The sequence below is a fragment of the Mobula hypostoma genome, chromosome 8 (assembly GCF_963921235.1).
Source record: "Mobula hypostoma chromosome 8, sMobHyp1.1, whole genome shotgun sequence".
Classification (NCBI taxonomy): domain Eukaryota; kingdom Metazoa; phylum Chordata; class Chondrichthyes; order Myliobatiformes; family Myliobatidae; genus Mobula; species Mobula hypostoma.
This window is the reverse complement of record NC_086104.1, coordinates 68,309,984-68,336,306: the sequence shown is the minus strand read 5'-3', so window position 1 is coordinate 68,336,306 and position 26,323 is coordinate 68,309,984. Positions and strand designations below refer to the sequence as shown.

At 42.2% G+C, this 26,323-nt stretch overlaps 1 protein-coding gene across 4 annotated transcripts in view; it reads right to left on the bottom strand.

Moving 5' to 3' along the window:
* Window positions 1–26,323, bottom strand: part of commd1 (copper metabolism (Murr1) domain containing 1) — a 104,082-nt gene that overhangs the window by 64,465 nt on the left and 13,294 nt on the right. Inside the window, exon 1 of one of the 4 annotated variants that reach the window (XM_063056064.1) lies at window positions 13,275–13,295. The exons of the other annotated variants lie outside the window; for them this stretch is intronic. The gene's annotated coding sequence lies outside the window, so the exon portion shown is untranslated. Of the gene's footprint in view, window positions 1–13,274; window positions 13,296–26,323 lie in introns of those variants that run through there. 4 annotated transcript variants of the gene reach the window in all.

Below are 26,323 nucleotides of genomic sequence, written 5' to 3'. Positions count from 1 at the left end.
ACCATTTCCTCACTGTCCTCGAGGTTGCAGGTTTACTCTTCACCAGAGGCACGTAGCAGGGTTTTAGATGCACCAGGTTGTGATCGGACCTTCCCCATGGGGGGAGGGGGGAGGGAGAGGAGCTGTATGCATCCTTAACGTTAGCGTACATCAAATCCAGAGTCCTCTCCCCTCTGGTTGTACAGCTCACATACTGCGTGAAGTTGGGCAGTGTTCTAGCCATGGTAACCTGGCTGAAGTCACCCGAGATGGTAATGAGGGCAGTCGGGTGCTGGGTTTGTAATCTGGCTATGACGGTGTAAATGATGTTACACGCTGACGTCGGGTTGGCGGGGGGGGGGGAGATGTACACAACAACCAAGTAGGGCTTAGCATATCATTCTTTCTGTATTTTCCTCTCTCTCCAACTCAAGGTGCACATTCTGTTAAATTTTAAGAAAACCACTTCACTGCTGCTATACAGTACTACCATTAGGAAAACCTATCACTCCATCCTTTGCCCACACCTATGGTAAATCCAACCACCCAGCTGTATTTCTTCTTTCTGAGTACAGGCAGAGATTGAAGAGTGTAACACTACAACAGAGCTCTATGAAAAGCTGGCCAACAGAAGCAGAGAAGTAAGTGCGGGGCTACTTCAAGTTGATGAGCTGAGCCAGATTCAATATGACAGTTTACCTGAATGAGTATGCGACATTCATCACTGACTTCATAAAGAACTGCGTGGACGAATAAGTACCCACAAAAACATTCAGTGTCTTCCCCAACCCAAAGCAATGGATGAGCCAAGAGATTTGTAATCTGCTGAAGGTTAGACGTGTGATGGTTGAGTTGAGTGATCCCAAGTTGCACAAGGAATGTAGTTAAGATCCCTGAAGGCCATCATGAGTACACAGAGATTCTGGACTAAATGGGTGCATGACAGTTGCAGCAATGCTAGTAGGCCATCACTTCCTCCAAACTGAAAATGCACAGCATTAGAGGCCACAGCACTCACTTCTAGATGAGCTCAATGCATTTGATCCACACTTTGAATGGGAGGATAATTAGACTCCGACATAAGCCCTCACAGTTCCAGACAACCTGCAATCTACGCCTTTAAGGCTGACACCAGGGCACCCTTCAAGAGGGTGAATCCACAAAAAGTGTCCAGCTCAGACGACTTAACTGTCCTTGACATAGATAGAATAGTACAGCACAGTACAGGCCCTTCGGCCCACAATGTTGTGCCGACCCTCAAACACTGCCTCCCATATAACCCCCCCCACCTTAAATTCCTCCATATACCTTAAGTTCTCATATAACCCCCCCCCCACCTTAAATTTCTCCATAATTCTGAAGTTCTGTGCAGACCAACTGGCTGGCGTATTCAAAGACATTTTCAACCACATGCTCACATGCTTCTGTGGTGCAAGGTTTCTGTGTTTGGTTGCACTAATAGCCACCATAATAAAGTGCTTTGAGAAGTTGGTTATGACCTCAAATGACCTGCATCCCCCTCTATTTGCTTGTCATTATAACAGGTCAGCAACAGATGCTATTTCACTGGCTCTCCACTCAGTTTTGCATCATTGGGACAAAGATAATGCGTACTGCAAGCAGCTGTTCATTGACTGCAGCTCAGATTTCAACAAAGATATCCCCTCAAAGCATATCATCAAGCTTCAAGATCTGGGCCTCCATACTTCCCTTTGCAATTGAATCTTTGACTTTTCATCAGAATGGTCAATAGTAACACCTCCTCCTCACTTATGAATACAAGTGCAGCTCAAGTTACATACCTATAGTCACAACTTTGTGGCTGATCACAACTCCAATACCATCTATAAATTCACTAATGATACCACTATTCCTGGTCAAATCATAAGTGATATGAGTCAGTCTACAGGAGTGAGAATTTCCAATTTAGCAGTGTCACAATAACAACACTCTTAACATCAACAAAACCAAGAACCTGATCATTGACCTCAGGAAGGGGAAGTCAGGTAACCACATGTCAATTCTCATTGGTGAGGTAGCAATGGAGACAATAAGCAATTTCAAATTACTGCCTGTTAACATCTCGGAAAGTACATCAGTGCCTCTACTTTCTTAAAAGCTTAAGGAGATTTGGCATATCACTAATTACTCCCGACTTCCACAAGTGCACTGTTGAATATATTCTGAACAATTGCATCATGGTCTGGTGCAGCAATTCCAGCACATAGAAAAGCAGCAGCTGCAGAACTGCAGACACAGCTCGTTCCATCCCACCACCGACAGCATCAATAGGAGGCACTGCCTCAAGAAAATGACATCTACCATCAGAGATCCATACTACCTTGGACATGCCCTCTTCTTGCTGCCACCATCAGGCAAGAGATAAAGTCACCTTAAGTTCCACACAAACGACAGGAATTCTGCAGATGCTGGAAATTCAAGCAACACACATCAAAGTTGCTGGTGAACGCAGCAGGCCAGGCAGCATCTCTAGGAAAAGGTGCAGTCGACGTTTCAGGCCGAGACCCTTCGTCTCGGCCTGAAACGTCGACTGCACCTCTTCCTACAGATGCTGCCTGGCCTGCTGCGTTCACCAGCAACTTTGATGGGTGTTGTTTAAGTTCCACACTACCAGGTTCAGGAAAAAGCTGTTTTCCCACAACCATCAGATTATTAAACCTACTTACACAACATTAACCCTACCTTAGCAATGGAATACTATGACCACGTCTTGCACTACCACAGACTTAGGTTCGATTGTGTCATTGTTCTATTTTGCACTGATATCTTACTTTTGCCAGTCTTTCTTTTCCATGATATAATTCTAATTTATATAGTTTTGTCTGTACCTACCTACCTGCATGTTTCCCATTGAACAGTACACCACATACTTATGCAGAAGACAAATTCAACTTGACCTTCAATACTTCTGCAGAAATTTTCTCTGCACTGAAGACCATCTTGTTTTTCCAAAGGTTTTTTTTATTTAAAATATTTTGCGAATTGAGTTAGTGCCAGAATTACAGCAGTTAATGCATTTTGAGTTCTTATATTAATCCATTAATGCCATGCCTGTAAACCAGATTTGCTCTTCACATTTGAAGTGCATTTTTGCATTTCAGCCTTCAAATGTCTGTAGAATTGCAATTCTTAAAAATCATTTGGTGATTCCAGACCAGGTACACCAAGTATTTATGATTTTTCACTCCTGGAGTTTTGAACTGCTCTCAAACCAACCTGTTTTCTGCTGATAAAAAAAAGAGGTGCTTCAGAGCGCTAATTAAAATGGACTTGAGGACAAGCCAAAAACTACAGACACTGCCTTTCCCATGGGTTCAGATTACAGTGGATTCCAGTTAATTGGGATACATTGGGACCAGTACATTTTGGCCCAATAAGCCAATAGTTAAAAAAGATTTTAAAAAAAGACAAATTTCCTTTTAACTGAGTAACAATTAATATATTTACATTAAATACAGAATCAATTAGAATAGTACTACAGCATTATAAAACTGTATTAGAATTGGAGTCGAGTTTAATATCACTGGTATATATAGTGAAATTTGTTCCTAATGCTTATTAGGAGAGTATTTCATTCAACGTACACTGCTGTGTTCTTTTGATTTACTGTAAATGAATAAAATCAGCATAGGCATCTAGTGCAGACAATATTCTGCCTTCATACAATGTTTTTAGTTATTGCATCCTCCAAATCTTCACTTTTGTTGTAACATTTAAGATGATTTATTGATACCTTTATATTCTTCATAGATCGACTGGCGCTTCTGAACATCGGGAAGATAGCATTTACCCACAACGTGCTGCCTTTTCTACGCTGGGGACCCCTGCTTACATGGCCCATGAGAGGCTCATTTATTACACCACCACTACCTCGGAGGCGAGGGAGAAGAGTGTCCTGGTGAGGTTGAGACAGCGTGCTAGTTGGCCGCCACTCCCTAGCATACTCTTGGCTAACATTCAGTTACTGGAAAACAAGTTGTGCAAACTGAGAGCAAGAATTTCCTATCAGTGGGAAACAAAGGAATGTAACGTTTTGTGCTTCGTGGACACCTGGTTGATGGAGGAGATAGCGGGTCATGGCATCAAGCCCACTGGGTTCCCCCTGTTGTGGGCAGACAGGTCTGAAAATCTCTCTGGGAAGAATAAAGGAGATGAGGTATGCTTCATGGTCAATAATGTTTGGTGTGATCCTCGGAATGTGCATGTCCACAAATCCTTTAGTTTCCTGGATCTGGAGTACCTTGTGCTGCTGTGTAGACCCTTCTGGCTGCCTAGAGAGTTCACAGTTGTGTATATTTCGCCGTAGGCTGATACTGACCTGGCTCTCAAGGAACTGTACAAGACCATCAGCACCCTGGAGACTACACACCTGGAGGCTGTTTTCATTGTCACTGGAGACTTTAATCAAGCATCGCTGACTGAAGTCTTTCTGAAGTTTTGTCAACACATCCAGGTAAGCACATAGGGAGACAGCATACTTGACCACTGCTGCTCTCCCTTCCACAATGCATACAAAGTTCTCCTCTGCCCACCACTTGGAAAGTCTGATCACGCCTCCATCCTGCTTTTGCTCACGTACAGGCAGAAGCTGTAACAAGAGGCGGCCATAGTTAAAACCGTCCACTGTTGACCCAACCAATCAACATGTTACAGGACCGCTTTGATGACGTCAACCAGAATGTCTTTTGTGATGAGGATGTCTCCGAGTTCACTGAAGGGGTCACAAGCTTAACCCGGAAAACGAGAACGTTGTCCGCCAAAAATCGGTCAGGGTCTATCCAAACCAGAATCTTTGGATCAACAGTTCCATACACACTGAACTCACTGTGTGAGACACAGCTCTCACCGCTGGTAACCACCAGGAACTCAAGAAATGCAGCTATGATCTATGTAAAGTCATCAAGGCAGAGAAATGACAATACAGGGACAAGATCCAGACACATCTCTCCACCAACAGCACACGCAGCTTATGGCAAGGTCTGCACACCATCGCAGACTTGGTGCTGCCAACATTGCTGCCTCTCTCCCAGATGTGCTAAATCTCTTTTACACTCTGTTCGATGTCGCCAACACTGAGCCCCCGAGGAGAGCTGCCAATGTGACCTGTACCTTGGTCATCTCTGAGCTGAAGTACGCAGGTGTTTCCAACAAGTAGACAGCCACAAGGCTGCGGGACCGAACAGCATCCCAGGGCGGGTAATCAAGAGTGTGTGCGGCACAACTGACTGGTGTGTTTGCAGACATTTTTAATCTCTCCCTTTCCCAGTGTAGAATACTCTCCTGCTTCAAAACATCCACCATTGTCCTTGTACCTACAAAGACCAAGGTAACATGTCTGAACGACTGGCGTCCTGTCGCACTCACCTCGATAATAAGCAAATGCCTTGAGAGTCGGTCAAGGACTACATCTGCAGCATGCTACCACCCAAACTGGACCCCTTACAATTCACTTACTGATACAACCGATCGACAGATGACTCAATAGCCACAGCTCTTCACACTGTCTTTACGCATCTGGAGAAGGATGCTTATGTGAGAATGCTGATCCTGGACTACAGTTCAGCATTCAACACCATAATTCCATCCAGGCTCAACAGGAAGCTCAGAGACATTGGCCTTGACCCTGCCTTGTACAGTTGGATCCTGGATTTCCTGTCAGATCACTGACAAGTGGTAAGAGTGGGCTCCTTCACCCTCAACACTGGAGCCCACCAGGGCTGTGTCCTCAGCCCACTTCCTTTACTCTCTGTACACCCATGACTGTGTTACCACCCACAGCTCCAATCAAATTAAATTTGCAGATGATAGTACATTGATTGGCCTTATCACAAATAATAATGAGGCAGCCGACAGAGAAACCAGGACCAACAGGCTCCAGGACAGTTTCTTCCACCAGGCCATCAGAATGTTTAATTCATGCTGATAATCATATTTCTGAGCTATATTGACTGTTCTGTTGTATATCTTACTAAACGTACTATTTATTACAAATTACTACAATTTGCACAGAGATGTAATGTAAAGATTTTTACTCCTCATGTATGTGGAAGATATAAGAAATAAAGTCAATTCAACAGTTCCTAACTTGAAGTAGTGAAATCATTTTATTTTCAACTCCAGGCTGTTTCTGGCATCTCCAAGGCTGAATGCAATGAGCAAAACAGTTCCAAATTTTCTTTCTGCTTATTTCTCGCCAACTATCAGTGACAATAAACACTGCTTTTTGAACAAACACACACACAAACACTATTTAAAACTGTTTGCTCTAAGCAGTGTTGTGTCTAACAACCACACAAGTGACACTTGTGAGAAAAGTCTCCTGCCCATTTAAATTGCATGGTGTCCCAAATAAATGAAGGGAATCTCAGCTATTTTCTCAATTAGTAAGTGGCTGCTCCAATTAACCAATTGCCCAATTAACTGGAATCACTGGATTTTAGTTTCCTGAGTAGAGTTTCCAGTGGAGTGCTCAGAGTCTCTTCGTATTACTTTTTTCTGCCACTTGGTTGTTGAGAGATTAAATACCGGCCAATACCACAGTTATCGGCCACCATCATTTGACACCCTTGCAGTCTCTCACTTAGATGATGGCACGGCCTAATGTACGGCAATACTTGGATCCATTGTGTTGTCATGAATCATTGTAATTGTCTGATGTAAAAGGATATTGATTATGGCAAGACCATGCTCCAAGCAGTCATCAGAAGTGCACTGAAATAACCTTCTCTTACCCTTCCCTTTCCAACTTTGCATTGAAGCCAGAATACACAAAATTAAGGTTTTTGTATTGCTCTCAGAGCATAAACTATTTCACCATTGCAGCTAATAAATATACAAAAATACACTCTGTGGCGTATAAATCAGCAGAAGACTTTCCACATATATTTTCTAAACGTCAATAGAGTTCAACCAGGACAAATACAGGAAGAAATGGAAATTTGTTTAAACAAAAAGCAAAGCCTACCATCCAGCAGAAGATCATAATCTTAATTGCAGCCTGCACCACAGCATTTCAAGGTATAAAAACGCTTTGTTTCCACTTTAAGATAGTTCTCTGATGTGGTTTCTGGGAGGCATACTAAAGCATTTAGTAAGAAGCACATTAGACCATTGAATAGCAGGAAATCAATTGATGAAGTAGCAAACAAAATAAAGTGGGCATCAAGTCATCTTAACAGCGTTTCATCAGCATTTCCTTCCCATGAAAACAGCATGTAACTCTGCAAACTGTCAAAGCTTCTACAAGTCAATATTAAAATTAATATTTAGAATCTCAATAAAAATTACCTTTGTTGTGGCAGTTAACAATTCCTTCAATTCATATACTTCATATAAAAGTTAATGTACTTTTCCAAGTATTTACAATTTAGTGATGACTGAACATGCAATGAGTATTTATTCATGGATACAGCATGGTAACAGGCTCTTCTGGCCGAACAAGCCCATGCCGCCCAATTACACCCAAGTGACCAATGAACAAACTAACTGTAAATCTTTGGAACATGGGACAAAACTTGAGCATCCAGAGGGAAGCCACATGGCCATGGAGAGAATGGACAAAATCCTTACAGACAGCAGCAGTTATTGAACCTGGCTATGCTACAATACCACCCAGTATTGTTGGGAGAGGGTTTAAATGGTGGCGAAAAGCCTTAGTTGGTTAGAATTAGAATCAATAATTAAAATGATGACAATTTTCTTATGTCCAAGGCTCGATTATGGCAGGCTTACGTGTAAATGTTGCACTAACTTGAAATTCATACATTTAATTACCCTCCAACTCAAAATTTGGCTCAATGAGCTAGCAGAGCTGTGAGAGGAATTCCCACAAAGGAAAAGCAAGTTTTAAATAGCTAAGAAAGTAAAAAAAGAAAACAGCTGCAAGTGTTACTTGCAAAATTTTCAGCAAACCACCAATGTAAACATAAGTATACATGTTGGAACATCTCCAGTATATTTGCATAAGTTTTTAATGTTTCAATTTTCACACAAATGTAATAAAACCATAAGATATAGGAGCAGAATTAGACCATATGGCCCATCAAGTCTGCTCTGCCATTTCATCATGGCCGACCCATTTTTCCTCTCAGCCCCAATCAACTGCCTTCTCCCTGTATCCCTTCATGCCCTGAATAACCAAGAATCTATAAACCTCTGCCTTAAATATACTCAATTTTCTTGGCCTCCACAGCCGCCTGTGACAACAAATTTCAGATTCACCACTCGCTGGCTAAAGAAATTCCTACTCACCTCCATTCTAAAAGAGTGCCCTTCTACTCTAAGCACAAACAAGGGAAAATCTGCAGATGCTGGAAATCCAAGCAACACACACAAAATGCTGGGGGATCTCAGCAGGTCAGGCAGCATCTATGGAAAAGAGTAGTCAACACTTTGAGCCTAGACTGTTCAGCAGGACTGGAGAGAAAAAAAAAAGATAATGAGTAGACTTAAAAGGTGGGGAGGGGAAGGCGAAACACAAGGTGATAGGTGAAATTTGGAGGGGCAGGGATGAAGCAAAGAGCTAGGAAGCTGATTGGTGAAAAAGACAGAAGGCCATGGAAGAAGGAAGAAATAAGAAAGCGGGGGGGGGGGCGGTGGTGGTGGTGGTGGAAGAGGAGCACCAGAGGAAGGCAATGGGCAGGAGATTTCATGAGAGGGGGACAAGGGGAAGGGAAATGGTAAGGGGGTGGGAGGGGAAGGGAAATGGTAAGGGGGTGGGGGGGGAAGGGAAATGGTAAGGGGGTGGGGGGGGAAGGGAAATGGTAAGGGGGTGGGGGGGGAAGGGAAATGGTAAGGGGGTGGGGGGGGGAAGGGAAATGGTAAGGGGGTGGGGGGGAAGGGAAATGGTAAGGGGGTGGGGGGGAAGGGAAATGGTAAGGGGGTGGGGGGGGAAGGGAAATGGTAAGGGGGTGGGGGGGAGGCACCTGGTGTTTCTCTCTCTCCTCCCCCCACCTTTCAAATCTACTCCTTAGCTTTTTCTCTTTCAGTCCTGCTGAAGGGTTTCGGCCCAAAACATCGACTATACTTCTTTCCATAGATGCTGAGTTTCTCCAGCATTCTGTGTGTAGTTGCTTGGATTTTCAGCACCTGCAGACTTTCTCTTGTTTGTGATAGGTGAAAGCTGAAGGGGGAAGGGTGAAGTAAAGAGCTGGAAGGTTGATTGGTGAAAGAGATATAGGGCTGGAGAAGAGGGAATCTAATTGGAGAGGGCAGAAGACAATGAAGAACGAACAGGGGAGAGGAGCACCAGAGGGAGGTGATGGGGAGGCAAGGAGATAAGGTGAGAGAGGGAAAAAGGGATGGGTTTTGGTGAGGGGGGGGCCCATTATCGGAGGCTACCCAGACAGAATACAAGGAGTTGTTCCTCCATTGCTACATCGACGACTATGTTGGTGCTGCTTCCTGAAACCATGCGGAACTTGTCGACTTCATCCATTTTGCCTATAACATCCACCTTGCCCTCAAGTTTACCAAGTCCATTTACGACATCTCCCACCTTTCTCAATCTCTCTCTTTCTCCAGAGACAGCTTATCTACTGATGTCTATTACAAACCCACGGACTCTCACAGCCACTTGGACCATATCTCCTCCCACCATGTTACTTGCAAAACCACCATCTCCTTCTCTCAATTCCTCTGTCTCCACCGCATCTGCTCTCAGGAAGAGGCTTTTCATTCCAGAACTAAGGAGATGCTCTCCTTATTCAAAGACAGGAGCTTCTCTTCCTCCATCATCAACACTGCCCTCAAGGAGATCTTTTCCATTTAATGCATGTCTGCTCATCCCTCTTCCCCGCCACCCTACCAGGGATAGGATTCCTCCTGTCCTCACCTACTTCTCAAAGGTTCAAAAGTCCAATTTTATGCAGAAAAATGTACACAATATACATCCTGAAATGCTTTTTCTTCGCAAACATCAACAAAAACAGAGAAGTGTCCCAAAGAATGAACGACAGGTAAAACGTAAGAGCCCCTAAGTCCCCTCCACCAGCTCCCTCCCCCGCTCATAAGCAGCAGCAAGCAATGATTCCCCCCTCCCCCTCAGCAAAAAAAAGTGCACCCGTCGTCGACCACAAGCGTGAGCTAGGTGATAGCAAAGACGCAGACCTAGCAATTACCCCAAAGACTATCGCATTTCGTCCCGCATTCGAAAAACCACAGGTTCGCTCTCTCCCTAATAAAGAAGAGGGGGGGTGTCCCCCATTTTCACAGCGAGTGGGAGACATAACAACAACCTGCTGGTTTACGATGTTAAAAAGTCCGTTTCGTCGCTTTTTTCAAGCTCTGTGCCTGAAGATTGCAAAGATCTTGAGTCTTCAGGCCCACAACAAAAGATTTTCTGGCCTCCCCAACGACACACGAATCTCCTGCCATGACACCAACCCTCGATCCGCCGGTCTCCAGAGCCCCAAGATCTTAGATTTTGAATTTGAGTCAGTTCTCAAGCTGAACCCTTGGCATGCCAAACAGCAAGAGCCGGTCCTGAAACACCGAGAACTGGTCCCATTCCTGCAAAGTCTGCGGTTCACTTTTGCTCCACTTCCATGTATCCACCACCCACCTCTATGTCCAGCACATAATTCTCCGCAACTTCCGCCATCTCCAACGGGATCCCACCAATAAACATATCTTTCCCTCCCCCCACTTTCTGCTTTCCACAGGGATTGCTCCCTACACAACTCCTATGTCCATTCGTCCCTCCCCACTGATCTCCCTCCTCTTACTTATCCTTGCAAGCGGAACAAGTGCTACACCTGCCCCTGCACCACCTCCCTCACTACCATTCAGTGCCCCAAACAGTCCTTCCAGGTGAGGCAACACTTCACCTGTGAGTTGGTGGGGTCAAATCCTGTGTCTGGTGTTCCCGGTGTGGTCTTCTGTATATCGGTGAGATTCGTAGATTGGGGGACTATTTTGCCGAGCACTTATGCTCTATCTGCAAAATAAGTGGGATTTCCCAGTGGCCACCCATTTTAATTCCACTTCCCATTCCCATATGTCTATCCATGACCTCCCTCCACTGTCGTGATGAGTCCACACTCAGGATGGAGGAAAAGCACCTTATATTCTGTCTCGATAGCCTCCAACCTGATGGCATGAACATCGATTTCTTGAACTTTCAGTAATGGCACCTCCCTCTTTCACCATTCCCCATCTCCTTTTCCCTCTCTGACCTTATCTCCTTGCTTGCCCATCGCTCACTTTGGTGCTCCTTTCCCCATTTTCTTTTTCTTTCTTTCTTCCATGGCCTTCTGTCCTCTCCCATCAGACTCCCCTTCTCCAGCCCTGTATCTCTTTCACCAATCAACTCCCCAGCTCTTTACTTCACCCATCCCCCAGTTTCACCTATCACCTTGTATTTCTCCCTCCCCTACCTCCACCTTTTAACTCTACCCTTCATCTTTTTTTCTCCAGACCTGCTGAATGGTCTCAGCCCAAAACGTCAACTGTACTCTTTTGCATCAACGTTGCTTGGCTTGCTGAGTTCCTCCAGTATTTTGTGTGTTGCCCCTCTATTCTGAGGTCACGTCCCCTGGTCTTAGACTCTCCCATCATAGGAAACATCTTCTCCACATCCACTCTCAAGGCCTTGGAAAATTCGATCAGTTTCAATTAGGTCACCCCTCATTGTAATGAATGGGACTTTAAGCTTAATGGCATAGCAGCTGGACAAATGATCAACTTTTACTAATCTAAATTGTTTCACAATGGTTTCTGGAAGGAACAATAGGGCACGATAAAGAACTCCAATTTAATTCCTCCCACTGAATGAAATGCTTGATCTTGACTGCAGAACTATAAATACTTGAACATCGTTCATTGCAGAGTGGGGAAAATGACTATTAGATTCACTGCATCTTGACTCCTTGAATGATATCTTAAGGACTAAAAGGTTTAAACACACGGATTGGTACCTTGTCTCCACTGGTCTTTTTCTTCATTTAAAAACAAGGATATTTATTACATAGTTGGTTTATAGATTAATGGCCCAATACCAATTTGCATGCAGAATACCAAGACAACAAAATTACACATACGCATGCTATCTTTCTCAATTGTTTTACATCTCTACTTAGCATCAAAGTTGGCTTGCTTCCTCTCAAGTTTTGTAGGTCCCAAGATGATTGTAGAATCTATACAGGCTGCTGTAGGTGCAGAAAGTCTCTGACAAGCAGGCAGTTAGGTAGTTTGGGAAATGGAACACTACTTCTACCAATTCTGCTCCACTTCTGAGTGTTCCCAAGAATGTACTCACAGTACTCAAAGTCATTTGAAATGTTCTTCATGTGCCAATTTCCATTAGTATTACTGTTTTATTTACTACAACAGTTGCAAAAAAATTGTCTTTAGTTTAAGTGAAAAATGAATTTCACTATCATATGATTTAGCTGATTACACACAATGATCCAGATCCCTTCTAAATGCAAGAACTGGACGATAGTCAAGTAGTCAAATAGGTTAATCCAAATTCAGTGAAAATCTACAGAAACAAAGAAAAATAGCTCGCCACTTAGCCTTGTGACTCTGCTCCACCACTCAATGCAGTCATAGTCTCTTTTGATTCAACTGTCTGCAATATTGCTTATCGATATGAATTTTTTAAACCAAACATCATAATGTTTTGCTCAGTGACCCATGGGTGTAGTTTACACTTTTCCAAACTTTAGATCACAAAAGATCAGATCACTTTCTGGAAACAGTGGAGTGAAACTTGCCATCACCTTCAATGTGCCAGCAAGGCCTTAAGCTGACTGAGGGAGATAGTGTTTGAAAATCAGCATGTCGAACTTAACAGCACTGATTCCAGTCTACCGAAATACTTTTGAAGGCTGGTTTATATACTTAGGGGCAAAGATCCCACAAAGATTATCTCCTAAAATCAAAATATGCACTGGAAGAATAATGCAAGATCAGTACCCTCCTCCAGGTCAGGCAATTGACTGTCAAGCCAGATTATTTGCATATCTGACACCAGTTTCTTGAGACAGACTCAATCCTGAACATTTCAGGAGGAGTTACCAGGTTAAGAGAGGTAATAATTCAAAGATCTCTTCCAAAAAAAAGAGCAACATCCCCACCAACCTTGACCCATTTAATTTTTGGGATCATGTGTACCCAATGCATGGACTCATTGTGAGAATCCGGAGTCAATGCATTGGGTGCACCATCTCACAAATTATCTAACAACCCACTCATTCAGTCAGATATCGCTTGACTCAGTGGGCAATCATCAGTCCCAAGGCTGCTTCAAAATAAATGTTATTTCCACTCACCCATTCAGTCAGATATCGCTTGACTCAGTGTGCAATCATCAGTCCCAAGGCTGCTTCAAAATAAATGTTATTTCCACTCATTGCTGAGTCTTTAGTAGGAAGATAAGCAGAATTAATTAGAAAACTAATCTGCATAGATACAAAGCAAAAATAATTGCAACATTTAAAATTAAGTCCTGCACTATTTTTAAAGGAGGAATATACAGAAAACTGAATTTAGAACTGAAATAACATTCAAGATCCAGACCCAAGTTGAAAGAATGAACAATTACTGTGGAGTCAACAACAGGAATTCTGCAGATGCTGGAAATTCAAGCAACACACATCAAAGTTGCTGGTGAACGCAGCAGGCCAGGTAGCATCTCTAGGAAGAGGTACAGTCGATGTTTCAGGCCAAGAATTACTGTGGAGTTGTAATTTGGTAGGTCTGTTCCAAGCAAAAAGGACCAGAATCTTTTGCAGATATAAATGATAAGTAGCAACATAAAGTCACTATATTCATAACACTAATTAAATTTAAAAATAAATACTTTAGTGACTGATAAATTACAACTACTGATGCCTGATCTGAAAGGCATTTGCAAATTGTACATTAAAACCATCAGTTAACTCTTCAAAAATATTTAGTAGAAAAAGTATACATTAATGGATTGAGTTAGTAAAGTGGCAAATGGAACTTAATTCAAGTGCATTTTGGGAGAGCAAACAAATACCTTTAAATATGCATCCATATCTGCAAATGTCATTGGGTAGAGAGATAATATGGTTTCAAGGGCATTAAAATAAAATAAATCATTTATCAAATGATCAAGCCACAGAATATAAAAACAGCAAGATCAAGATAAAGTTCAGCAGCTAGAATACCAAATATAGTTCAGATTTCTGATGTGTAAAAAGAATGTGAAAGCACAAGTTTGTCTAGAATGTTGATCGAGGCAAATGCCAACTTGAGAACTTACGTTACAAGGTATGACTGGCTAGGCTGAGAGTGTTTTCTTTGGAAAAGGAAAGCTGAAAAGAAGACTCTGGATAGAGATCAGTGATAAGTGGGTATAGATTTAAGTGTAATCAGTATGAGTAGGGAAAAATTCCTCAACATTTTCAATATCGAGGGTGGTGTAGCGATTGGTGCAATCACTTTACGGTCGGGAGTTCGATTCCTGCTGCTGTCTGTAAGGAGTCGGTATGTTCTCCCCATGACCGCATAGGTTTTCTCCCACATTACGAGTTAAGATTAATAAGTTGTGGGCATGATATGTTGGCGCCAGAAGTCTGGTGACACTTGCAGGCTGCTTAATAAAATACTCTTGATTTGATGCAAACAGCGCATTTCACTGTAAGTTTCAAAGTACAAGTGACAAAGCTAATCATTTTTTGAAAACAAACACTCAATCGCATTTAAAACATACTTCAACAAGTGCTCCTTGTGCAATAATTTACAAGGTCATGGACCAAAAGCGAGAAGAGATGGAACCCGATGCACGTGTGCACTCCCATTACAAGCTAAAGGAAAACAATGAAAGCAAGGAAGACAAAGATTCTTTGAAATCTTCTTCCCATTGAGTGACTGTGGAATATCAGCTTAACCTGCTGACACAGATGGCTACATATATGCTGATTGAAGACCAATCTAACACCTCTTTCCAAACAGCAGCCTGCTATAACCCATTGAGGGCCTCAGTGATGGGAAGCTCTTTGCGAGGAAGGTCTAAATAGAATGCTACAAACTTCAGACCAAAGACATCTACTATTGCCAGGATTTCCTCAGTAACAGATGTCTTCATGTTATCTTCAATTAATCTGTAGGATGACAGAAGCTGTTGTAAGATTTCTAGGGGAATGGAATTGAATTGTTAATATCTTTCATTACACCTACGCAGAAGGAACATCCTACGGTCACAAACAACAGGAATTCTGCAGATGCTGAAAATTCAAGCAACACACATCAAAGTTCCTTGTGAACGCAGCAGGCCAGGCAGCATCTCTAGGAAGAGGTACAGTCGACGTTTCAGGCCAAGACCCTTCGTCAGGACTAACTGAAGGAAGAGTTAGTAAGAGATTTGAAAGTGGGAGGGGGAGGGGGAGATCCAAAATGATAGGAGAAGACAGGAGGGGGAGGGATAGAGCCAAGAGCTGGACAGGTGATCGGCAAAGGGGATATGAGAGGATCATGGGACAGGAGGCCCGGGGAGAAAGACGGGGGGGGGGACGACCCAGAGGATGGGCAAGGGGTATAGTCAGAGGGAGAAAAAGGAGAGTGAGAGAAAGAATCTGTATGTAAAAATAAATAACGGATGGGGTACCAGGGGGAGGTGGGGCATTAGGGGAAGTTAGAGAAGTCAATGTTCATGCCATCAGGTTGGAGGCTACCCAGACGGAATATAAGGTGTTGTTCCTCCAACCTGAGTGTGGCTTCATACAGTAGAGGAGGCCGTGGATAGACATGTCAGAATGGGAATGGGATGTGGAATTAAAATGTGTGGCCACTGGGAGATCCTGCTTTCTCTAGCGGACAGAGCGCAACTTGCAGGCTCCTGCTGTACATGTGCTAACTACCCTGTTCGGATTGGTCAAGGGAGCAGGGAACTAAATTAAGCAGAAAGATTCCTTTGAGATCTGAATAAGCCATTTTGAGGGTTGACAAAAGGGGAGCCAGCATTCAGACTCCCTTGGTGTTTGCATTTGAAGGAAATAGTGGGTCCATGGTACAGAAACGATAACCAAGGTGTGCTGTAACTGGAAAAACCTGGGCACCTTTAAGAACGACTGCATAAGCTGTAAGGCCTCCAAACAAAGGAGAAAGACCAGTGCTGCAAACTGGGAAGCAGGCTAATTCTGCAGAATCTGCCTCAACACTACATGTACTCATGCACAAGGACTAAAATGGGGATTTGGCAACAAATTCCACCCTCACTCAAGGAATGCAAATAACAGCCTCTTGCCATGACTCATGTGGAGAATGAAAGCAAGGAGAAGCCCCACCTCATCTAACTCCCAATCCCCAACTATCAACCATGGCTTCTGCTTCTAGTGACTGAATCAATGGAAGGCAGCCAGGGAAGGAAAAAGAAAAATGACAGATGGTAAAGAAGAAAAGACGCAGATAACACCAGACTTGAGACAATGGGCCTCCAATAACGAGGAGACTGATATGAAAAGACTGACCTCATATCTACAATCTCTCTGCATCCAAGAATGAAGCCCAAATAGCTAGTTGATGACGCAAGCAAGGGAAGCATCATATAACTGAGAGGGGGTGCAGTCACCCTATCATACCCAACTACAGGAGACTGAGAGCACTGCAGTACTGATTGCACATCAGCTCTGGGAGACAAGAGGGAAACCTCAGACAATATTCAAGACCACTGGGCTATCCCACACCTTGGAGATACATGCCTGAAAACAATGCAACAGCTATGGGCATGCTGGATAGATGTTTTCTGACTGTAAATCTGCAATAAATGGTGTACACAGGCATCAGTGTTGGAATGTTTGTTGTTTGTAATGTATGTAACTGACAGTGATAAGAATGGAAGTTGTCTGATTAGTAAGCTTGCAGATGAAAACAAAGTGATACGACTGTTTGTGGATAAAGCACGACACAGATCAGGTGACACCTCTAAGAGGACCACAACCTTGTCTTTGGGTTTGGAGGTTTACGTTGCTCAGTGACCCAGAGAGGTATGTTGGCTGGAGTCAGGGCCTTGTGCTTTGGCTCTTGCTAGGGTCACCCATGCCAAACAAGTCAAAGGGTAGAGGCCAGACTAAGAGTGGTCCACCAGTGCTCCAGGTTCAGAGTTCAGCTCAGGGCTAACAACCCTGACTGGTCAAACAAAATTCTTAAGGAACGAGCAATGAAGAATCCTCCTAGATCTGTGTGCAACAGTATTCCTGAGTCTCTACCTGGGATTTCCATGGCTGACAGTAGTGAAAACAAAGAGGAAACCACTGGCATGATGAAAGAAGCCTTGAACACTGCGAAGACCAAGAATAGAGTCAACTCCGCCATCAAGGCAGGACTTCATTGGACCCCTGAAGGAAAGGAAACATGAGAGACCAAAGACCGCTTGGTGCCACACCAAAGAGGCAGAAATGATGACCCTGAACCACACCTGGGGTACAACAGAGAAGAGAGCTAAGCATAAACAGAGATGGAGAACTACTGCTACCCTAAACAGCATTGGTGTAACAGGCCGTAGGTAATAGGGTCAGCTGAAAAGCTGGGTACAACAGTGACAGATTGAGTTTAATCCAGACTATTTAAAGGTAAGTCACTTTTGGAGATCAAATTATGGTTGGACATATAAAGTAATTACCTCTCTGTATTGATATACAGAGACACACACAGAAGTGCATATCCTTCGCTTCCTGAATGTAACAATGCAGCTGCATCGGGTCCTAACAAAGGTATTTGGTACATTTTCCTTCATACATTGAGGTTTTGTCAGGTTATACGTTATAGACAATAACCAATTTTGCAAAAATTAAGTTCTCATATTTAGGACAGACGGGTTATTTTGGAAAAAATAACTCAATGTTGATCTGAAACTCAACCTGCATTTTCAATACTTGAAAGTATGCCTTGTATTTGTTATATCATATACTTTGATGGGAAATTGTCAAGGTTATCAGACACATAATCCAGAGAAGTGGACTGAAGATCCAAAGACAAACAGCAAGCCTATCTGAAGATGTTCAATTCAGTTAGGTAACTAAAGTGCATTTTTTTCCTAAACTTGCATTAGCATGGTAATATACAGTGCCTATAGAAAGTATTCACTCCCCTTGGAAGTTTTCCTGTTTTATTGTTTTACAACACTGAATCATAGTTCGGCTTTTTTTTTGACACCGATCAACAGAAAAAGACGTGTCAAAAATCAAAAAAAATCTCCACAAAGTGACCTAAATTAATTACATATTATAAAAAACAAAATAATTAATTCCATGAGTATTGCCCCCGCCCTTTAATATGACACACCAAATCATCACTGGTGCAGCCAATTGATTTTTTGAAGTCACATAATTAGTAAAAAATTGAGATCACCTGTATACAGTCAAGGTGTTTCAATGATTGGAGTAAAAATACACCTGTATCTGGAAGATCCAACTGCTGTTGAGTCAGTATCCTGGCAAAAACTACACCATGAAGACAAAAGAACACACCAAGCAACTCCACAAAAAGGTTGTTGAAAAGCACAAGTCAGGAGATGGATACAAGTTACTGAATATTCCTTGGAGTACAGTTTGGTCAATTATCAAGAAGTTGACCTTTAGACATAGGGGCAGAATTAGGCCATTCAGCCCATTGAGTCTGCTCCACCATACCATCATGGCTGATCTCAGATCTCACTCAACCCCATACACCTGGCTTCTTGGAATAACCTTTGATGCCCTGATCAATCCGGAACTATCAATTTTCACTTTAAATATACTCACAGCTTTGGCCCCTTCAGCTGTCTGTGGCAGAGCATTCCACAGATTCACAACTCTCTGGCTAATAAAATTACTCTTTACCTCTGTTCTAAAGGGTCACCCCTCAATTTTGAGCCTGTGCCCTCTAGTTCTGAATACCCTATCTTGGGAAACATCCTCTCCACATCCACCCCATCTAGTCCTTTCAGCGTCTGGTAGGTTTCAATGAGATCCCTCCCCCACGTTCTTCTAAATTCCAGTGAGTGCAGGTCCAAAGTTGCCAAATGCTCCTCGTGTGTTAACCCCTTCATTCCCAGAAGTATCCTCATGAACCTCCTCTGGACTCTCTCCAATGACAACTCACTCTTTCTGAGATATGGGGCCCAAAACTGTTGACAATACTCCAAGTGTGGCCTGACTCATGTCTTACAAAGCCTCAGCATTTTATCCTTGTTTTTATATTCGATTTCCCCTTGAAATGAACGTCAACATTGCACTTGCCTTCTTTACCAGTCACTCAACCTGTAAATTAACCTTCTGGGAGTCTTGCAGCAGAACTCCCAAGTCCTTTTGCACCTCTGATGTTTGAATTTTCTCCCCATTTAGATAATAGTCTGCACTTTTGTTCCTTCAACCAAAATGTATTATCATACATTTCCCAACACTGTATTTCATCTAACAACACACACAAAATACTGTGGGAACTCAGCAGGCCAGGCAGCATCTATGGAAAAAGTACAGTCAACGTTTCAGGCAGAAACCCTATTGCTCAGATTTCCAGCATTTCCAGATTTTCTTTCGTTTGTGACTGTATTCCATCTGCCACTTTTTTGCGCATTCTTCCACTTTGTCCAAATCCTGCTGCAATTGCATTGCTTCCTGAGCACCACCTACCCCTCCACCTATTTTTGTATCATCTGCAAATTTTGCCATAAAGCCATCAGTTCATTATCTAAATCACTGACAAACAATGTGAAAAGTAATAGTCCGAATACTGACCGAGGAACACCACTAGTCACCAGCAGCCAACCAGAAAAGGCCCTTTTTATTCCCCCTCACCTCCTCCTGCCTGTCAACTATTCCTCGATCCATGCCAGTATCTTTCCTATTATGCCATGGGATTTTTATCCTTTGAAGCAGCCTCGTGTGTGGTACCTCATAAATGCCTTCTGAAAAGCTGACATCTACTGTCTCTCCTTCGTCCATCCTGCTTGTCACTTCCTTGAAGAACTCTAACAGATTCCCTTTACAGAAACCATGCTGACTTTGACTTATGTTATCATTAGTCTCCAAGTACTCTGAAATCTTGTCCTTAATAATAGACTACACTTTCCCAACCACTAAGGTTTGGCTAACTGGCCTATAATTTCCTTTCTTTTGCCTTCCTCCCATCTTAAAAAGAGTGGAGTGACAATTGCAATTTTCTAGTCCTCCGGTACCATGCCAAAATCAAGTGAGTTTTGAAGATCATAACTATTGCATCTGCTGTCTCTTTAGCAACCTTTCAGAACTTTGGGATGTAGTCCATCTGGTCCAGGTGATTTATTCACCTTAAGGCCTAGCACTTTTTCTGCTTTGTAATAGCAATGGCATTCACTCCTGCTCCCTGACACTCACGGACCTCTGGCACTGCTAGTGTTTTCCACTGTGAAGACTGATGCAAAATACTATTTAGTTCATCTGCCATTTCTTTGCCCCCCATCACTACCTCACCAGCATCATTTTCCAGTGGTCCAATATCCACTCTCACCTCCCTTTTACTCTTCATATAATTGAAAAAACTTATAGTATCTCACTTTATATTATTCGCTAGTTTGCCCTCATATTTCATCTTTTCCCTTCTTATGGCTTTTTTTAAAGTTCCTTTTTGTTGGATTTTAAAACCTTCCTCATTGTCCAAATTCCCACTCGCTTTTGTCACGTTATATGCCCTTTCCTTGGCTTTTATGCAGTCCTTAACTTCCTTTGTCAGCCACGGTTGCCTACCCCTGCCATTTGAGAACTATTACTTCTGTTGGACATATGTATCCTGTGCCTTGCGAACTATTCCCACCAACTTCAGCCATCATCCCACCAGTACCCTCCTCCAATCTACCTGAGCAAGCTCCTCTCTCCTGCCTCAGTAATTCATTATTCCATTGTGTTACTGATAAACGTGACCTGTGCTTCTCTCTCTCTCTCTCAAACTGCAGTACGAATTCAATCATATTATGATCACTGCCTCCTAAGGGTTCCTTTACACCAAGTTCCCTAATAAGATCTGGGTTATGACAGAACACCCAATCCAAGATAGCCTTTCCCCAAGTAGGCTCAAGCGCAAGCTTCTCTAAAAAGCCACCTCATAGGCATTCAACAAATTCCCACTCTTACAATCCAACACCAACCTGATTTTCCCAAACCCCTATTACATGCCCTTTCCAGCTCTTTGCAACCTCTACCTTACATCTTGGCTACTATTTGGAGGTGTGTATGTACAATTTCCATAATGTTTTTTTAACCCTTGCAGTTTCTTAACTCCACCCACAAAGACTTGACATTCTCTGACCCCATGTCACCTCTTTCTAAAGATTTAATTCCACCTCTTACCAAGAGCCACCCCACCTCCTATTCCTCGATACAAAGTATATCCTTTGATATTGAGCTCCCAACTGTGACCTTTCAGCCACAACTCAGTGATGTCTACAGCATCATACCGACCAATCTCTAATTGCACCACGAGTTCATCCACCTTATTCTGAATATGACATGCATTTAAATACAGCACTTTCAGTTCTGCATTCTTTGCGCTTTTGAATTTTGCCTCTGTGGTTCAACTTAACTGTTTGCTTTGTCTGCATTTGTACCCAATTATTGGCTTGTCCTTCCTTACACCCATCATCTACTTGCAAACCTGCAGGCTTATCCTCAGCTCTATCATACTGGTTCCAATCCCCCGCCATTTTAGTTTAAACCACTGCCAACAGCTTTAGCAAGCCTGCCCACAATCATGTTGGGTTGGAGGCTGGCCCTGCCCATCGGTGCTGTCCCCAGTGTTCACTCAGTGGAAGACAAGCTGGATTGCATTCTGTGGACTGCTGTGGGTTTGATCTTACTGACAATATTAAAGCACCATCAATCTACAGGATATGACACTCAGAGACCTGGGTTAAAATATATATTTTTCTGACTACACGCAGACCCTGCATAATGCTACCCTGAATTGTGCTGATTCGTTACAATGCAGTTATTCAATTCTTTATTGACATTTTTAAAAAGGCCAAAAATCATTGTAAACACTTAAAAACTTCTCAAAAGCAGTCACCATTACAGTTAACATTCAATCAGCCAATGAGAATGTTTTACATATGCTCTGAGCTACTCACAGCCATTCACATATTAGTTCACACTCTGCCTCCCCACTTGTATAAATGCTCTTACTCCCTCGCCAATTTATTCCATTTTTTTTCATCCATGAAGTCTGGAAAATTGCCTGCAACTTCCAGTGAGGGTAGTACGTCTGAGATGTGTAGAAAAAGCATTAGAACGGCTGTGAAACTGCAAATGATACAGCATTTGGAATCTGGTGAGTGTCAGGTTGATGTTAGCACCTCTCTGAAATTGGCTACATCAACGATTAGAATGACCGACTGAAACTTAAGAAAAGGCAGTCAAATATCAATGCCTACTCGAAGAAGCAGTCAAATTTAGAGGACCCACAGCCTGATCCCTCCTCTGGGATGTGACCACCACCCACTTCCCTCCGCCGCCGCTGCTGCGATGTGTTGCTGCTTCACCGACGTACTGGTCAGGCCTACCTGCGTGTTTGTTACTCCACGAATTACTGTGTATGCATAATATATGTACCTCGGGTTTTTTTTTTAAAAATCAGGCACATGTCTATTTACATAATGTTATAATGATGCATAACACCGATTAACATACGCTCCACCGTCAAGGAACGCATTCCCAGTGTTAAGCGGGGTCTGAGTGTATACGTTTATTGATATCTTATATGTACTACGGTTCCTTAAGTTGTTATAGCCAGGGGTGGTAGTCGGGATCAGTTCCTACTATCAATTAAATGCTCCCAATGGCATGCATCGCAAATAACCTCTGACAACCAAGTTCGGCTCCTGGTCTTCACATGTGGTTTAGCTACCAAGCCCAGCGGAGCTGTTTCTACAGACCAGAGAAGGGGCAAAGGTGGGTGACAAGCACCTGAAAAACCAGTTTCTCTGGGCAGATGCAGCTTATCAGCCATAGTTGGCAGCTCATCCAGAAGGAAATCTCTGATCTCAAACCTCCACTGCCTTGCAGCTACAACACTCATGGGGAAAGCTTTGAGAGCAAACCCCAAGGAAAAATCCAGAGCTGGAGTTCCTTCGGCAGTCCTTCATTGAGTTCAACACCAACTGGCAATTCCTGCAATGCCGGTGTTCAACTGTCATCAGCTACGTGGAAAGGGGGAGCCTGCTATCTGCACAACAGCTTGCTCTCTGTATCGTATTGCCCTACCACGTGTAACAGTAGACAGCTGGGTTGCAACATCCATAGTCAACCTCGACCAACAGAGAGCCTCATAATATGTGCTATATGGCTGTGGTTTCATGTTTTGCACCCTGGCCCCGGAGGAACACTGTTTCGTTTGGCTGTATTCATGGGGATATATGTATGGTTTAATGACAATTAAATGCAAACTTGATTTGATTAACAATCAAATTATACCAAAATGCTACAACCTTGACCACACATGTTGAAGTGGTTCAACAAAAGGCTAATCACAAATGGGAAAATTAAAAGGGAATGCAACTCAGCAAAACTCGATGTCATTAATTCATAAGCAAATATGCTGCATAAAAATGAACTTTCTGTATTTGATCACTCATCTTTATTATCAACAGAAGCAGCAATCTTTGAAACTGGCAGCCAACTGAAAAGCAAACCCACCCAATGTGAAATGAAAGTGATCATGAAGACAAACAGAAAAGTCATTAACATACTAAATCAAAAAAGGTATTCTAACACAGCTTTGACTCAAAACAATGTTTTAAAGTGTTATTTCCACATACTAAGCTCAAAAAAGTGAAACTGTAACAAAATTTTAGTTTCCCATCCTTTGTAATAAATTAGTTTTTGGATGTTTTGGGGCAGGAGCCAAGCGAGAGAGAAAAAAATACACAAAATTCTATATTTAGTTTGAGCAATGTAACTATTAAGTGAGATCAAAGACATACTTACTAAGGATAGTTAGTAAGCTTGCAGATGATACTAAAATAGGTGGTGTCACTGACAGAGAAGATTGTTATCAGCTGGATAAGCAGGTGAGGAATAACAAAAACAACTTAATTTAGATAGTGTGAGACTCTGCATTTTGGAAAGACAAAATGAGGGTAGACTTTCACAACAACTGGTCAGGATCTAGGGAGTGTTGTTGAACAGAGCAACCTAAGAATACAAGTCCATGGTTCCCTGAAAGTGGTGTATCAGATAAACATGGAGGCCTTTGACGTGTATCAGTCTGGGCTCGGAGTACACATTGGGATGTAATACTGCATTTGCATAAGATACTGGTGAGGCCACATCTGGAATATAGTGTTCAGTTTTGGTCAGCCTGGTAGAGAATCTACGAAGCCGAAAAGAATGCAGAGAATCTATTTCGCCCAAATGAGTTCAGAGGATTCAAGGGACTGAGTTATGGAGACAGCTTGGGACTTCAGTGCAGTGTAGAGACTGAGAGGGACTCTTATCGAGGTGTATAAAATCATCAGGGGCATAGATATGCACACTTTTTTCCCCTGGGTTGGAGAATCAAGAGGTAGTGAGCACAGGTTTAATAGCAGAGGAAAATATTTTACAGAACCCAAGAGGCAACTTCTTCACCCCGAAGGAAGTCCGTGCATAGAATATGAGCTGCCAAAGGAAATTGTTGAAGCAGGTGCATTAATAACATTTAAAAAGATACTTGGACGGGGTACATGGGCCAAACACATGTAAATGCGACTAGTTTTGATGGGAACCTTGGTTGGCATGGAGTAGTTGGGCCAAAGGTCTACTTTCATGCTGCATGCTTCCAAATGCCATTCCTGTAAAAAAACGCTTGTTGCCTGTACCTTTTAAGAATACTCATCATCGTCCTATGGCATTGCAGAGTTCAGAACTGATGAACCAAAAGCAAAATTCCCTAAGAATGAAGTAATAATAGTGCAATCATTTGCAATAGTAACAAGATAGAAATTAAATATCAAAACAGAACTTTTTTTTAAAAAGGTAAGAAGCCACGGGCAATCAAGTCTACATAACTCAAAGTGCAAAACAATAGAGATCAACACAGTAATCCAGTTTAGTCAGCAGTGAATTAATGAAACATATACAGAGTATCTTTCATATGTATTAAACAGAGGAGAGCTACAGAAAATTAAACAACTCAGAAAACTAATAATAAATTAACTGAGGACCAGGAACTCATGAATTAATTCATAAAACAACAAATGAATATATTTGGAGAGCATAAGAGAGCCCACTATAATGGTCTTGAACCCCCAGGCCCAAATAGTAAATATCATGGGTTGAGGACATGAGGACAGTGAGGAGGTTAACAAGTTTACAGCACACAAATAGGATTTCAATTCATATGATTTGTTGCAGATTACAAGGTGTGTTGTCTATAAACACATTTGTCCCATATTTAACTTGGCAGTCTTAATGATAAATGTTGACAGAAAAATTAATGTTCATTAATATTCCACGCCTAATGTCAGATTTTTAAAACTAACCAAGGAGGAAAAGGGTAGCTAGTGCAGTGGAACATGACCAGCAAGATCCCTTGCTTGAAAACAAATGTCACTGACCCTTAATTTTTGCTGCCCCAAACTGACTAAACAATTTGGACAATGAAACTACAGAAGAAACTTCACTAAAATTACAGCTCCCCACAACATAAATGGGTTGTGACAATTACTCAGATCATATTCATGTGATACATAATTTACTCAATAGTTTTCTGCATATTTTATGCCAAAAAAGGAAGGAGTTAGTCAGCATTTTATTTTATCAGTTAGTAATACAAGAAAGGCAGATTATGAGCCATTTTGTTGGCTCAAATACAACACAGCCATTTTAAGGATTTGTACCATTATGAAATTTACTGCTTTTATCCTTAAAGATATTTCATAATAATGCCAACAGAAAGTACTGTGGCTATTTTTTGCTACACGAATAAATCCCAAGTTAAATACTGATGATGTTTTCAATTTGAAATTAATCAATTTAGAAATTTCTTGACATACTTAACACATTGGACAGAGAAGCAAGGCTACTATTATAAGAGAGAATTTTGTGTCATTTTATCATCAATCCAAAACACTTCTCTAACATTTATTCCACCTCAAATTGATAATATTTTCTTGCTGTTAATGCAAACTATGCATTTCACTGTATATTTTGATGTACATGTGATATTTAAGTTTGAATCTTGATCTTAAATTTTAATTTTGTGGTGCCTCTCTTCGTTCTATTCCTGCATCAAATTGTATCAGTGATATGCCTGGTTATTTTACTAAATGCTAAGTGATCTACTGAATAGACATTGCATTTTCTATTTTTAATTCACCAAAATTATTAGTAATGTACTAACAATCATTTGATTCCAATTGTAATGC